The 14898-nt window shown below is 44.9% G+C and overlaps 1 protein-coding gene across 25 annotated transcripts in view; it reads left to right on the top strand.

The window, feature by feature from the left end:
• PAX2 (paired box 2) overlaps positions 1 to 14898 on the top strand; it is a 143966-nt gene that overhangs the window by 113022 nt on the left and 16046 nt on the right. The gene's annotated exons all lie outside the window — the stretch shown is intronic.

The raw sequence follows: 14898 nt of genomic DNA, 5'->3' as shown, positions 1-14898 counted from the left end.
GCCCCCTAAAAGGTAAAGGTAAAGGGACCCCTGACAATCAGGTCCAGTCGTGGCCGACTCTGGGGTTGCGGCGCTCATCTCGCTTTATTGGCCGAGGGAGCCAGCATACAGCTTCCGGGTCATGTGGCCAGCATGACTAAGCTGCTTCTGGCGAACCAGAGCAGGGCACGGAAACGGCGTTTACCTTCCCGCCAGAGCGGTACCTATTTATCTACTGGCACTTGACGTGCTTTCGGACTGCTAGGTTGGTAGGGGCAGGGACCGAGCAACGGGAGCTCACCCCGTCGCGGGGATTCGAACCGCCGACCTTCTGATCAGCAAGTCCTAGGCTCTGTGGTTTAACCCACAGCGCCACCCGCGTCCCCTTTGGCCCCCTAGACTCACAGAATAAATAGCTAAACGTTAAAATACCAAATGAAGTCATTTGAACACTTTATAAACTTTTTTAAAAGCACAAAACTCAGCCAGCCCGCACTGAGCTAAAACTTGCCAAACCATAGCTCGTCCAAAAGACCTTTTGAAACCATAGTCTTAGCAAGGCATCAGAAGGCTGTGCCTTGGGGAACGAGGGCAGGTGTGCTGTAACTGAGAGAGCCCTGTATTTTTGTGGCCACTGTTGTATTTTCTTCCATTGATATCTCCGCATTCCTTCCATCATGGAAGCCAAGACGGTGCACAGGTGGTCCCTAGGCAGTCACCTCTCCCATCCAGGTACGGAGCATGCCCTGGGACTACTGGTTATGATATCCAGGCATTTGGAGGCAGCATCTAATTAGATCTAGGTATATTTGTTAGAAGGGTGGAGGACATATTGAAGCACATGCTTCCAGAAGTATTCAAGTTCCGAGGTAAGAATTGGCACCTTGCATCTTGCCTAGACAATAGCCAGTCGCCAGATAACAGGCGTTGGGTGCTGTTGATGCCCACTGACAGTTAATGATCTGGGCTGGATACATGTTCTGCATGGTCTTCCAGAGCAGCCCTACACAGGGCACATTGGTGTCGTCGTCCAAATACGATGTTACCAGAACTCGAATGAAAATAGCCAAATGACTGTAAAAGGCCATGGATGCTACTTAAATATCCTGATGTGAAAGCTGGATTCAGGAGCAAACCCAACTCGCAAAGCTGCGGCTTGCTTTTTAAACTTGGAAAAAGTTTTGGTTTATGAAGATCATTTCCCATGCTGCATTGTAAAGGACAGACTCTCACAAACTTGCCTTTGTCTGAGAAAGGGTGAACATTAGATGACCAGCTTAATTACAACATGATCATATTTTCTACCATGTGATGGGCTGAACATATGTATTCCTACAAATATTGTTTGATTTCATTTGATGGACTGCATCCAGAAGTTAGTGATGTTAGCAAAGACCACCCCCACATGGGTGTTTGGTCTTTATTTTTTGTACCCCGCCCATCTGGCTGGGTTTCCCCAGCCACTCTGGGTGGCTTCCAACAAAGATGAAAAATACACTAAAATGTCACACATTAAAAACTTCCCTGTGAATGAGTGAATAGACCTAGAGTTGTGCAATATTCTGTTAAAGTTACTTTAAAATGAGGGGAGGCATTCCGATATGGATAGACTTAACTCTTTATCTCGTAACTTGCTTGTACCTATCCCAGGTTTTCCTCAGCTGCTTTGTTTAGAACTCTTACGAGAATCTCCACAGTAACTAAATTGGCTGTAATAGGTATAAAGGTAAAGGACTCCTGGATGGTTAAGTCCAGTCAAAGGCGACTATGGCGTTGCAGCGCTTCTCTCGCTTTCCGGCGGAAGGAGCTGGCGTTTGTCCACAGACAGCTTTCCGGGTCATATGGCCAGCATGATTAAACTGCTTCTGGCACAACGGGACACCATGATGGAAACCAGAGTGCACAGAAATGCAGTTTACCTTCCCGCCACAGCAGTACCTATTTATCTACTTGCACTGGTGTGCTTTCAAACTGCTAGGTTGGCAGGAACTGGGACAGAGCAATGGGAGCTCACCTCAGTCTTGCGGATTCAAACTGCCAACCTTCTGATCAGCAAGCCCAAGAGGTTCAGTGGTTTAGACCACAGCACCACCCGCTCCCTGGGAGGCCAGCATTGGGCAGGCTTGGGGTAGCTCTGGCATTTATGTCTACAGTAAGCTTCTACAAGTGTTATTAAGTGTATACAGTGGTACCTTGGTTTAAGAACAGCTTAGTTTATGAACAACTTGGATTAAGAATGCTGCAAACCCAGAAGTATGTGTTTTGGTTTGTGAACTTTGCCTTGGAAGCAGAACATGTTTCACTTCCTGTTGAGTGTGTTCCATTTGTAAATTGAGTCCCCTGCTACTATGGGAAAGCACGCCTTGGTTTAAGAATGGACTTCCGGAATGGATTAAGTTCATAAATCAAGGTACCACTGTAATATGGGGTTGATTGGGCTGGTCCCCACATTGTTGAGGATTGTCCTGTGTGGAAACACTTGCAAGGAGCTGGTCTAGTGCTTGGAAAGACTCCAAGGATTAAAGATTGTTGCTTTTGTTTTACTCAGAAGCTAACCTATAGTTGAACGCCTTAGCAAGCTGTAAGGATGGGGTACATGCGAATACTCATGGCAACATTTGTCTCATTGATGGGGGAAATGGTCAGATCCGGTAATGCAATTTCACCCTCAGATTTCACCAGAATCTGTGAAGTAGCTGGGTAAGGGAAGATGTTGATGTTCTTGTAAACTAAGGCACATGATGTAGGAGAGGAGGGACCGGCAAGGACTGAGAAAGTGAGATAACAAACCATTTGCCTTCTGAAAAATAGCTGCTGAGACCTCAGGCTACAGAACGAATGGACAGGTCACTGAAAAAAAAATATAGACCTTGAGGGATTGCGCCCATATGCTCACGTCCTATGCAGTTTTGGACGATTTTTGTTCCAGCAGCTTTCCTTTACCCTCACGCACAGTTGTTATGAAAAGAAAGAACTTTTCATTTGAAAGATTAATTTGGGTATTTCAAAAAAAAAAGTGGTTTTACCCTTGTTATTTTGCGTTAAGGTCTTGCTGCTTAAGCATCTAGAAACTGAAATTTAGTGGAAGATTCAGTCAAGAAGGACGGCAATATTTCAAAATGAAAATCAGCCTGTGCGCATCATGAGCATTTTACAGTCAAATGTTTGATCTGGCTGCAGAACTCAGAACATGGCTATTTTCATAGAAACAGTTTATTCAGAACCACAAGAAGCTCAGTTTGGCTTCTCCTCCCCCCCCCCCTCCGAAGAGCAGTGCTTTTAGGCCTTGTGGTTATCAGGATGAATGTAAAATAAAATGAAATCAAAATGTATTCTGATTCAGAAGCATTTCCAATGTTCTCCCAAGAAGCCTCTGGTTTTATAGAGACCCTAGAGCGTGGTGTTAAAAGTACCAGGGAGAAGACTCTAGTTATAAAGATCAGGGTGGCCAGGCTGCAGTCCAGAGATTGATGCCATACCTTTACATTCCCGCATGCAATGAGAGATTTCTCTTACCCATTCTCCATCTGGTTCTGTCCCCCAGCTAGCTGCTCGGAACACCAGGGACCCTACTTGCTACAGCCAGGGGAGAAGGTAGATGAAAAAGCTGGAGGGAACAGAGAACAGGCTCCTCCGCTGTGCTGAGCCTCTGAGAATATAAAGGAATGGGTGCCACCCAATCAAAGATAGCTTGGTTAATTAACTGTGTGACTTTAAGACAAGTTATTTCTATATGGGTAAAAACAATAATTCTGAAGCTAGAAGCATACTTTCCTTTTAGAAGCTTGTATGCACATGATCTAGGGATGCGGGTGGCGCTGTGGGTTAAACCACAGAGCCTAGGACTTGCCGATCAGAAGGTCAGCAGTTCGAATACCCGCAACGGGGTGAGCTCCCGTTGCTTGGTCCCTGCTCTTGCCAACCTAGCAGTTCGAAAGCACGTCAAAGTGCAAGTAGATAAATAGGTACCACTCTGGCGGGAAGGTAAACGGCGTTTCCGTGCACTGCTCTGGTTCGCCAGAAGCGGCTTAGTCATGCTGGCCACATGACCCGGAAGCTGTACGCCGGCTCCCTCAGCCAGTAAAGCGAGATGAGCTCCGCAACCCCAGAGTCGGTCACGACTGGACCTAATGGTCAGGGGTCCCTTTACCTTTATGCACATGATCTACAAGGCAACACAGCCTTGGAAGAGGCTTTCTCACCTGTGTGAGAAAAAAGGTTGGATGCCGTTTAAGATGGTGTTTGTTTTTAAAAACCACCCACTAAATCAGAGGATCCTTTTTAGGATAGTAAACGATTGAAGGGGGGTGGGGAAAACATTCCATCTAAACAACAAATTAATTCAGCCATGTTTAAAGGCAGGACATCCATCTCTGGATTTGCAACTAGGCTACCTGAGGTAAGAAGCAAAAGCTCAGATCGTATTTGCCCTCAGAATAGAAGAAAAGGCTTGGTTTTGAAAGTTTTTCCATAGAAACACCTCAAAATAGCTGATAAGATTTGTTTTCGTTTGTTTCTTTTCCTTGTAGCTGAAACCTCTTGTCCTTACGAATTGTACCTGGTGTTAGAGATGAATAGCTGTTTGAGGAGAAGGAAAAGGGGAAGGAAACACAGCAGTTTCTTTTTTGTGTTCAGGTGCAAAACCCCATGTTATTATTGTCAGGAGAGCTAGTCTGGCTGACCAAACATGGTGACAGGCCACACAGCTTCTTTCAAGCTCACTTCTGTTGGGTTTTCATCCTGAGCTGCTGAAGAGTTCTCGGCAAGGCACAATAAAGAGACCTAGGCAAGGCTCATGGAAATGCTGCCGAAATAGAAAAGAAATATAGTTATTTTTTCTTGTTCAATTGAATATTTACCTAAACACAAGCCAGGAATGTGATGATACAATACTAAATGGCCAATGCGTGGACATGGCTATAGTATTTATATTGTTTATATTATTTGTTGAATTTATATACCACCCTATACCCAGGGGTCTCAGGGTGGTTCACAGAATAAAATCAAGATCTAAATACCTAAATACCAAATAAAAATAAAAACAACAACCCAATAGCCCCCCCCCCCACAAAAAAACACATTTTAAAAGGGCATAGGATGTAAATCGGATCAACCAAAGGCCTGGTTAAAAAGGAACATTTTTGCCTGGTGCCTAAAGGTGTATAATGAAGGCGCCAGTCAAACTTCCCTGGGGAGAGCATTCCACAGATGGGGAGCCACTGCAGAGAAGGCCCCGTTCTCATGTTGCCACCCTCCGGACCTCTCGAGGAGGACGCACACAAAGGAGGGCCTCGGAAGATGATCTCAGGGTCCGGGTAGGTTCATATGGAAAGCGGCAGTCCTTGAGGTTCTGAGTATTCCATATTTTGTGCATTGAAGCTGCTGGAAAAGCGCACCCGCTCTTTTGCCTTTGGAAGTGCTAAATAAATTGACTGGAAGGAAGGACACCTCTCAGCAACATTGATTAGGCCAGATGACTCCAGTGCTGTGTCATCAGCTGTCTCCCTCGCTGCTTCAGAAAAGAGGCATCCATTTGGATTCTCCCTCAGGAGGCCTCCCAGCAATCCCAAAAGCAGGATAAATGGAGAATATATTCCTAATCTAGATGAGATAGCAATAGCCTCAGCAGTAGGGAGGCAAGTCTTCAATGGTACCCTGGACAGCACCTTTCCAGGGCTCAGAGCAGAGCTCAGATGTTTCAGCAGTAGTTGTCCTAAGAGAGAGGCTTAAATAGGAATTGCAACTCTTTCCCAGTGTTTAGCTCTGCCTTCTGTAATGGAAGTCTCTTCATTTAAACACCCCAGCCTGCTTTGGCAGCCATTGATTCTGACAGAAAAGGGGAAGCTATGATTTTGGTAGAGCATCTGAGCTGGAATCCTTAACTCGGTGATGGGCAACTGAACCTCCTCGGGCCAGAGAGATTCTGGTTCAACGGACTTCCATTCGCTTCTGTTGCAGTATGTGTATCGGGACTTAAGGTGATTCCTTCTCCCACTCTGAATCCCTAGCCTAGGTCCCCAAAGAAGAGGAGCCTGACTCCACGGTCACGACAGAGATCTAGATTTTTGTATATCTAGGAGAGTATAGGCCCAGTTTACCTGAAGGAACATCTCCACCCCCATCATTCAGCCCAGACATTGAGATCTAGCACCGAAGACCTTCTTGTGGTTCCCTCGTTGTGGGAAGTGAAGCTACAGGGAGCCAGGCAGAGGGCCTTCTCTGTAGTAGCACCCACCCTGTGGAACGCCCTCCCTTCAGATGTCAAGGATATGAGTAACTATATAACTTTTAGAAGACATCTGAAGGCAGCCCTGTATAGGGAAGCTTTTTAATGTGTAATGTTTTATCATGTTTTTATATACATTGGAGGCCACCCAGAGTGGCTGGGGTAACCTTGTCAGATGGGCGGGGTACAAATAATAGAATTATTATTATTATTAGTAGTAGTAGTATTAGTATTATTATTAATTTCACATGCTTTGGATTATCAGTGTAGGAAAGATCCCACAAATCATTCCCAAGCCTGAAAGTGATGTAAGAGGGATGAGTGCATACAGCTACTCGTATTTTATCATGAGCTAGCTACAGTGCTTTTTTTTCTGGGGGGGACGCAGGGGTACGCATACCCCTAAACATTTTGTGAATCTAAGTTTGGCCTCATCGAGGGGCAGTATTTCAACATGAGTAGGAAAATAAGGGTACCATGAAACATTTTATATATATATAGAAAAAAAGCACTGGCTGGCTACATATCCAAATCCTCCCCATGTAACATTCCAATCAGAGGAGTTACCGTATTTTCCCGTGTATAAGACAAGGAGATTGTCAGCGGCGATTGGGTGGGTGATAGTTGGCTGCATCAAGGCCTGCTGATGATTGGCTGCTACGGCGGCAATTGGGTGGGTGATTTGTGGCTGCGGCAAGGCCTGCTGGTGATTGGCTGCTGCAGCAGCAATTGGGCAGGCGATTGGCAGCTGCTGGTGGCGAGTGGGCAGACGATTGGTGGCTTCGGTGAGGCGTGCAATTGGCAGTGGCGGTCAGGCGGGTGAGCAGTCATGGGCAACCCCCTCAAAAAAGCTCAACTCTGGGCAATCTCCCCCCCCCCCATTTCCTTAATTTGGGATCCCCAAAATAGGGGTTGTCTTATACTTGGGGGCGTGTTATACACGGAATAATACGGTACTTGCAGGTCCTCTTCCCATCCCGTTTTATTAATATGTGTCATGGAAGCGGTGTTGATTCATAGATGGAATGATAGACGGAGCGCTTTCAAGGATGTTGAGGAGCAGCCACGGTTTGGAATACAGGGCGTGAGCCAATGGGATTGAGAAAAGCAGAGGATGTCGATTCTTGCCAAAGAACCCCCTAAGCTGGAGTAGAAGTGTTTCTCTTCCTCCCCCCACTCCACTGCCCTGGAACAGTCTCAGACCCACTCGGGAACACTCCTGGCTGATCCATCTGGTTCTACGAGGGAGAAAAGTTCATTTCAGACCCAGCTTGATGTTCCCAGGTGGCAGTTTAACACTAACATCTCAATCTGTATGCGACTTTTCAATCAGGCACAGAGTAACAAAAAAAGCAAGAACCATTAACATTCGGAGTTGCGTGCCAGCAGTAATGAGAGGAAATGCAAAGCCTGGAAATTAAGAACGCACACTCAGAGGTGTGGGGAAGGACAGGGAGGGGAACGATGGAGGAGGGATGTTGCTACATTTAGGCCAGGATCCAACGTTTGGATTAATGGTGCCATTACCCAAGAAAAGGCTGCAGATAATGCTCATTCTTAAAAATGTCTTTGCTGGCAATTAAGTGGCTGCAGTTATTGATTATTATTGATTTTATGTCCCCCCAATTTGCATAATCTGTTAAAGATGAATGATTCATGGTGTGTTTATGATAGGGATGGGCAAAGTTTTCTGGGAGGCAATGACAAGGCAAGAGACAAGTGTGTGATATCCAGACCTACCAAGGCCAAGAGCTTTTAAAAAATTGAAGTGGAATCATTCAAGGTTTCTTGAAGGGGTGGGCATTAGGGAAGATTCTGCCAGCCTCCTGGCAGCTCAGTGAACAAGCATGGCTCAACTTCTTTCTCTTCCCTACTACGTGATCCACCATATGTTAAATTCCTTGTGCACGTAAGAAAAATGTGCGCATCCCTTATGTGGATTTGAGAGATCCACCAGTCTTCTGGGTTTTGTGCTTGAGTACAGCACAGAAATACAGGCTAGTGTGCACATGGAAAGGCTTTATTGGCTGAGGGAGCCGGCGTACAGCTTCCGGGTCATGTGGCCAGCATGACTAAGCCGCTTCTGGCAAACCAGAGCAGCGCACGGAAATGTTGTTTACCTTCCCACCGGAGCGGTACCTATTTACAGTGGTGCCCCGCAAGACGAAATTAATTCGTTCCGCAATTTTTGTCGTCTAGCGAATTTTTCGTCTTGCGAAGCACGAAATCCCATAGGAATGCATTGAAAATCAATTAATGCGTTCCTATGGTCAAAAAAAGTCCAAACAAAGCCAAATTTGGTACAACAACAGTTTATTAACTGCTCTTTAAAGTCACACATACTGTAAAGAGCAGTTCAAAAATTGAAGGGAAAATAAATTAACTTTATAAACAAAACATGTCTTTGTTTTTAGACAAAGAAAACAAAGTCGCGAGACGTTTTCGTCTTGCGAAGCAAGCCCATAGGGGAAATTCGTCTTGCGAGGCAAATCGAAAACGGAAAAACCTTTCGTCTAGCGAGTTTTTTGTCTTGCGAGGCATTCGTCTTGCGAGGTACCACTGTATCTACTTGCACTCTGACGTGCTTTCGAACTGCTAGGTTGGCAGGAGCAGGGACCAAGCAACGGGAGCTCACTCCATCGCAGGGATTTGAACCGCTGACCTTCTGATCGGCAAGTCCTAGGCTCTGTGGTTTAACCCACAGCACCACCCGTGTCCCATGGAAAGGACAAACAACTGTAAATTTTAAAAAAGTCCACTTGTCACCAAAATGGGCCTAATCCTTTTCTGGTTGAAGCTTGCATGCATTTTAAAGGGGAAAGCAGCACATTGGCTACCCTTATTTTAAAAAGGTAAAGGTTTGTGCTGTGTGGCGGAAAGGAACCAGAATCTAGCACGGGGTTTGAATATATGGTTTGAATGACAAGAGCAGTGAATGGTTTTGACAGCAGAGTTTTGCAAAGAGGTGCTGAGATTGAGCTGTGACGATGGCAACTCAAAGTGAAGACAATTGTAGTTTCAAAGGTGGTAGACGACCAGAACATGGACAATAGTTTTCGTCAACGGGATGCAGACGGAGGGACGGAGGGACTTTTGCCATGCTGCACAAAGAGAACTGACACAATGGCAATAGAATGAATATCACAAACAAAAGGGAGGGAAGAAAAGGTGAAACCAATTCTTAAATATGAATTTTTATAGGCATTTTGCTACATTTTTTGAGACAGAACAGCATCCCATGCTTATCTGTTACTCTGGAGTGTGTGGATCAAGTTAGTTCATACTGGAATTGGCAGAGAACGAATTCCTCAAGCAGCTCAGCCACCATGAACCAAAACTTTATTATATTTGCCATTGGTGAATCTCATTTGTGTTTTGTTTGATGGAGTTACAAGCTTGGTGGATCAGAGGAATGCTGTGGATATAGTGCATCTTGATTTCAGTAAGGTTTTTGACATATTGTTCTTGTGTCAAATCAGGTAAAATGTGGGCTGGATGAGGCAACTGTTAGGTGGATTTGTTGTTAGTTGACTGACCAAACACAAATAGTGCTCATTCATTGTTCCTCAGCATCCCGGGATAAAGTGACAAGTGGGGTGCTGCAGGGTTCTGTCCTGGGTCTGTTGTTGTTCAACGTCTTTATCAGGCTTCCTCAACCTCGGTCCTCCAGATGTTTTTGGCCTACAACTCCCATGATCCCTAGCTAGCAGGACCAGTGGTCAGGGATGGTGGGAATTGTAGTCATTGTTTGGATGGGGGGCTTTTATCCATTTCTGCAGTCACACAGTCAGTCCATCAGTAGGTGAACTGGGTTCCACACAGTCCCAAAAACAAATTAACCGAAATAGCCTCAAAAGCAAAAACGCAAAATAGATAGCAAAAACAAAAGCGCCAAACTTAATCCATTCCGGAAGCCCGTTTTTACTTCTGACATGTTTGAAAACCAAGGCGCAGCTTCTGATTGGTACAGGCGCCCCGGAAATAATAGCCGACAGTCGAAAAACGTTAAAAAACTGGAGCGCTTATTTCTGGGTTTTTGGCATTTGGGAACCAAGGTCTTTGAGAACCAGAAGTAGATTAGTCATGCTGGCCACATGACCCGGAAGCTGTACGCCGGCTCCCTCAGCCAATAAAGCGAGATGAGCGCCACAACCCCAGAGTCGGTCACGACCGGACCTAATGGTCAGGGGTCCCTTTACCTTTACCTTAGCCAGAATTGTACACAGCATTCCAAGTGTGGTGTGACACCGTGATGGTACTGGCAGAAATCTCAATGGCTAAAGTAAATGGGAGCAGATTCCCGTCTTACTCCTCCCCCATCTTCTTAACATTTAAATCCCTGTTGGCAAGAAGACTAGAAATTTCTCTATCGAAATTTCAGAGAAACCAAGATTTCCCTGGGATGACCAGTTGATATTCCAGCAAAAATCTGGCGTGTTAATGGCCCACCTGGCATTTTCAGTGGTTGAGTGCTAGTCGAACATTTGCCTGATCAAACAGGAATGTGCTGATTACGAGAGCCAGCGATACTCTCCTCTCTCTCTCTCTCTCTCTCCCTCAACCCCAGTTTGTTATTGCTCCCTACTCCTCTTCCAGGTTCCTTCACTCTTTAATCCTTTGAGAGGTGTGAAATATCTTCCCTTCCAAACCTTGATAAATATTAGAAGGGGGGAAAGGATGGGATGGGTTGATCTTTTCCTGAAAACCTGACAAGGAAGATCAGTCTTGAATAGCTTCAAAATGCTAGGACAAATAGCTTTTGGTCTCTTAACCCTCCGCAGCTTTGCAAAGTAAGACTTGGTCCCGCTCTTTCCCAATGCTGGGGCTTTAGCCAGCCTTTCAGACTGAAATCCTCTCGCTGGTGGCTGGGCAGATGGGATATCCAGGGTCTCTGGACTCGATTGGCCGAATGCTACAGCAGTTTAAGCAGTCCGTTTTACCAGAGATTATAGTTTCACTTACACAGAGCACCTGAAAAATGCTGTGGTTTAGAAGGGATTAGAGTGGGGGGGGGGGATTCAATGCTTTTTTAAAAAAGAAATAAAGCAAGCAAGGAAGGAAGGAGCTGTGGAAACTGGTGTGCCCGAGGGCTGTGCAAACAAGGTTAGCCTTTGTACGCAGCTCAAGGCATTTCTCGTTCACACTCATGTTGCTGCCATTTCCCAGTGGTCTACCTCCCCCCTCCCCAAAGTCATCTTCTTGCCTTTCAGCCAGCATAAAAGGTAAAGGTAAAGGGGACCCCTGACCATTAGGTCCAGTCTTGGCCGACTCTGGGGTTGCGGCGCTCATCTTGGTTACTGGCCGAGGGAGCTGGCGTACAGCTTCTGGGTCATGTGGCCAGCATGACTAAGCCGCTTCTGGTGAACCAGAGCAGCGCACGGAAATGCCGTTTACCTTCCCGCCAGAGTGGTACCTATTGATCTACTTGCACTTTAACGTGCTTTTGAACTGCTAGGTTGGCAGGAGCAGGGACCGAGCAATGGGAGCTCACCCCGTCGCGGGGATTCGAACCGCCGACCTTCTGATCGGCAAGTCCTAGGCTCTGTGGTTTAACCCACAGCGCCACCCGCATCCCTTCAGCCAGCATGGTATGGTCTAAATGCAGCCCTGTCTAAAACTGAGCAAAGGTGCATCGGGGAGCCCAAACCTAAGCACGTGTTTTGGGAAGTTCAGCGCAAGTTGCTTCCTTCTCTGGATCGCTCCTTACTCTTTCCCACCTGAACTCAAACCTCTGCCCAATGCAACTGGTTGAATCCCAGTGGACTGGGGTGTCATACCCTCCAACATTTCTCTGATAAAAATAGGGATGTCCTATTCCATCATCACCATCACCATCATCATATTATTGACACCCCACCCATATGACTGGGTTGCCCCAGCCACTCTCGGCATATATAAAAACATAATAAAACATTAAACACTAGAAAATTTCTCTCTGTACAGTGCTGCCATCAGACATCTTCTAAAAGATGTATGGTTACTTATCTCCTTGGTTCGGGGGTCACATAACTCCATGGCCTCCAACATTTATCCAGTGAAAATAGGGACAGCCTAAGGAAAGGTGGGACATTCTGAGATCAAATCAGAAATTGGGGTGGTTTCTGTAAATTCTGGACTGTCCTTGGAAAATAGGGACATTTGGAGGGTCTGGGTTGTGTTGCTAGAGACATCCCTTCAGTTTTTGTTTGTTTGTTTAATAAAGCCATGCACAAACTGGACACTGAAGTGAACAAGATAACAAAAGTGTTTGGAAAGCATGCTATGACGAAAGGCCAAAGACTGTGCTAAAAGATTAGGGTGGAAATAAAGGTTTTCAAAAAAAAGAAAGAATCACCCTCACCAAGAGTTCCTTTTGCTAAGAAAAAGAGCAGATGTTTATCAGAGCTTTTTAAAGGTCCTCTGTACCCTATGATTAAGTCACACTAGTTTTAACTCAGTTCTTTGTTTTGTGTCCTTTTAGCATCTCTTTAGCCTTATCTTTGAGATGATCTTTTTAAATGAAGGCTGTGATTTGTGGGTTCTCTTATCCTTGAAGATGTACCACTGAAAGAAAGTCGTGCCAGAGTTTTGGTTGGAGGAAAGAGCTGGTCTCTACTGAATGTTTCCCATAAAAAAATTAGGCGGTCTATTACTATTTCTTTCACTCAGAATCCCTGCAGTTGGGTTGGCTTCCTCCTGCTCAGAGTAGACACAACATGTGGTTTTGCAGTAAAGCTAGCAAGGAGAAGGAGCAGTAATACTTAATTCTGGACTTAATTCTGCTCCTAATGGGACAATTCCTTTTGGAAATAAACAAAAGCTTGCCTGCAGCTGTTTCTGAAGATGGGCCTTGTGTGCCGGTGAGAAAAACAAATGAATGGATAGTTCATCTTCAGGAGAAAAGTCTCATCCAACACATTTTAAACTTATTTTCATACCAGAGCAATCTTGGCAAGTTTCCTCGAGCCTCAACTTTGGCTTCATTCTGGTTTTGCTCAAAAAAGTCCCGAAGACACCGTCTCTTAAATAACTTGTTTCTTCTTTCATTGGTTTAGCCTACAAAGCAGGAACTTTGCCACTTCAGAATTTGTTGCTAGAGACATCTTTCTTGGCTGGGCTTCAGATTTTTTTCCAGACACATGCTGCAAATCACTTTATGTGTACTGTATTAAAAACAAAACCAGCGAGTCCTGTGACTCCACTAATATGCTTAGTTACACCTGAATGCTCTAGTTGGCCCATCATATAATTTTTTTTAACATAATTTTTATTAACAGGCCAATCAAATCACATTATTTCCAAATCACATTAATTCCAAATTATACAGCCAGATTTTTAAATTTTGTTGGGGGTACCCATACTTCAAGCTCCGAACGGGGGTCCAAGCATCACTTCTATTGCTGCTTTAATTTGGCAGTTCTATCCAGTTCTGTCCAGATAGTCTCTTTATTACTTTCTTCATCTTCTTGTTGATATCATATATTCCTTTCTTTGCGATCTCTGATAATCTTCACAAGCGGGTTGGAAACAAACATCCTCTGTGTCGGTTTTACACGCTCATCTTATCACATAAGGCCCATCATATAATTGTGGTACTCAGTAGTTGAAAGTGTGGGCTTCTACCCTATCAGTCCATGACTGTAGATGGACATTCTAATCCTCATTACTAATTCTGAACAAAGTACAAAACTGTGATCTTCTGTATCTGTGAACATGTCCTCGCCTTTCTTCCTGACCTACGCAAGTTAGTCTTAAAAATAAGGCATCCTCCATGCACCCTCATAGGGTTTTGTTTCCGCTTTTTTAATGGAAATAATTTCTTCCATAGCTTCAGGTGGATGCGTGCATCCACAAAAGAACTGGGAACAATAAGAACTTACAACCCAAAAAGTTGTCACTTGCAACTGTCAACTCTGTGCCTGCGTCATTATTGTGCTTATGTATTTTTGTTTCTACATATTCGCAAGGAAGCTACTGCAACAATCCTGTGATCATTACATTTCTTCTCTGCATCTCTGACTGAGCAAACTGAGCAAAAAAAAAAACAACCCCTCTGCCCTAGCAGCTGTAGGGGAACATTGGTTTTAATTTGCTTAAAATTCATTTCCCCTTCAATAGATGGCCTTAGCATCTTATGAGCTAATTTTAAATCACAGAAATGCAAACTGTAGAGGAGACATTGAATGGCTCATGCTGGGCAGCTTCTACATGCCTGGACCAAATGTAGAAATGCCCTTATACTGAGCAGAAGAACTGCAGCAACCATGTTTCCTGAAAGAACCAAAGATTTGGGTGAAGTTCTCCTTGTTACAGTGCAACCAACTAAAGAGAGGCAAACTTTACAAGCTTAAGAATTCTTCTCTCCCTTGGATTAAAATCTGAGCCGGAGAAGAATTGGTGGATCAGATCGCTCCTCTTGGAGCTATGTCCGGGTGAGGGGTGAGGACATCTTCTGCAAAACACTCCTGGGAGTGGGAGGCTCTCCAGCACATCCACTTTTTGAGCTCAGTTAGTTTGGAGGTGAGGGGGAAATGAGCTCCCACCGGTCCGGCAATTTCTCAAGCTGCACTTTTAGTTTGTACAGGGGCAGATAAAAAGGCTTCAATCCTCGGAGAGTCTTATTCCTGATAGTTTCCAAATTAATCTTTTGAAAGCTCACCCAGCTCTGTCAAGAACACTTGCGGTTATAGTTGTTTGTTACGTATTTCATTATT

Source organism: Podarcis muralis, chromosome 6 (assembly GCF_964188315.1).
Source record: "Podarcis muralis chromosome 6, rPodMur119.hap1.1, whole genome shotgun sequence".
Taxonomy (NCBI): domain Eukaryota; kingdom Metazoa; phylum Chordata; class Lepidosauria; order Squamata; family Lacertidae; genus Podarcis; species Podarcis muralis.
This window is presented reverse-complemented; position numbering and strand designations above follow the sequence as displayed.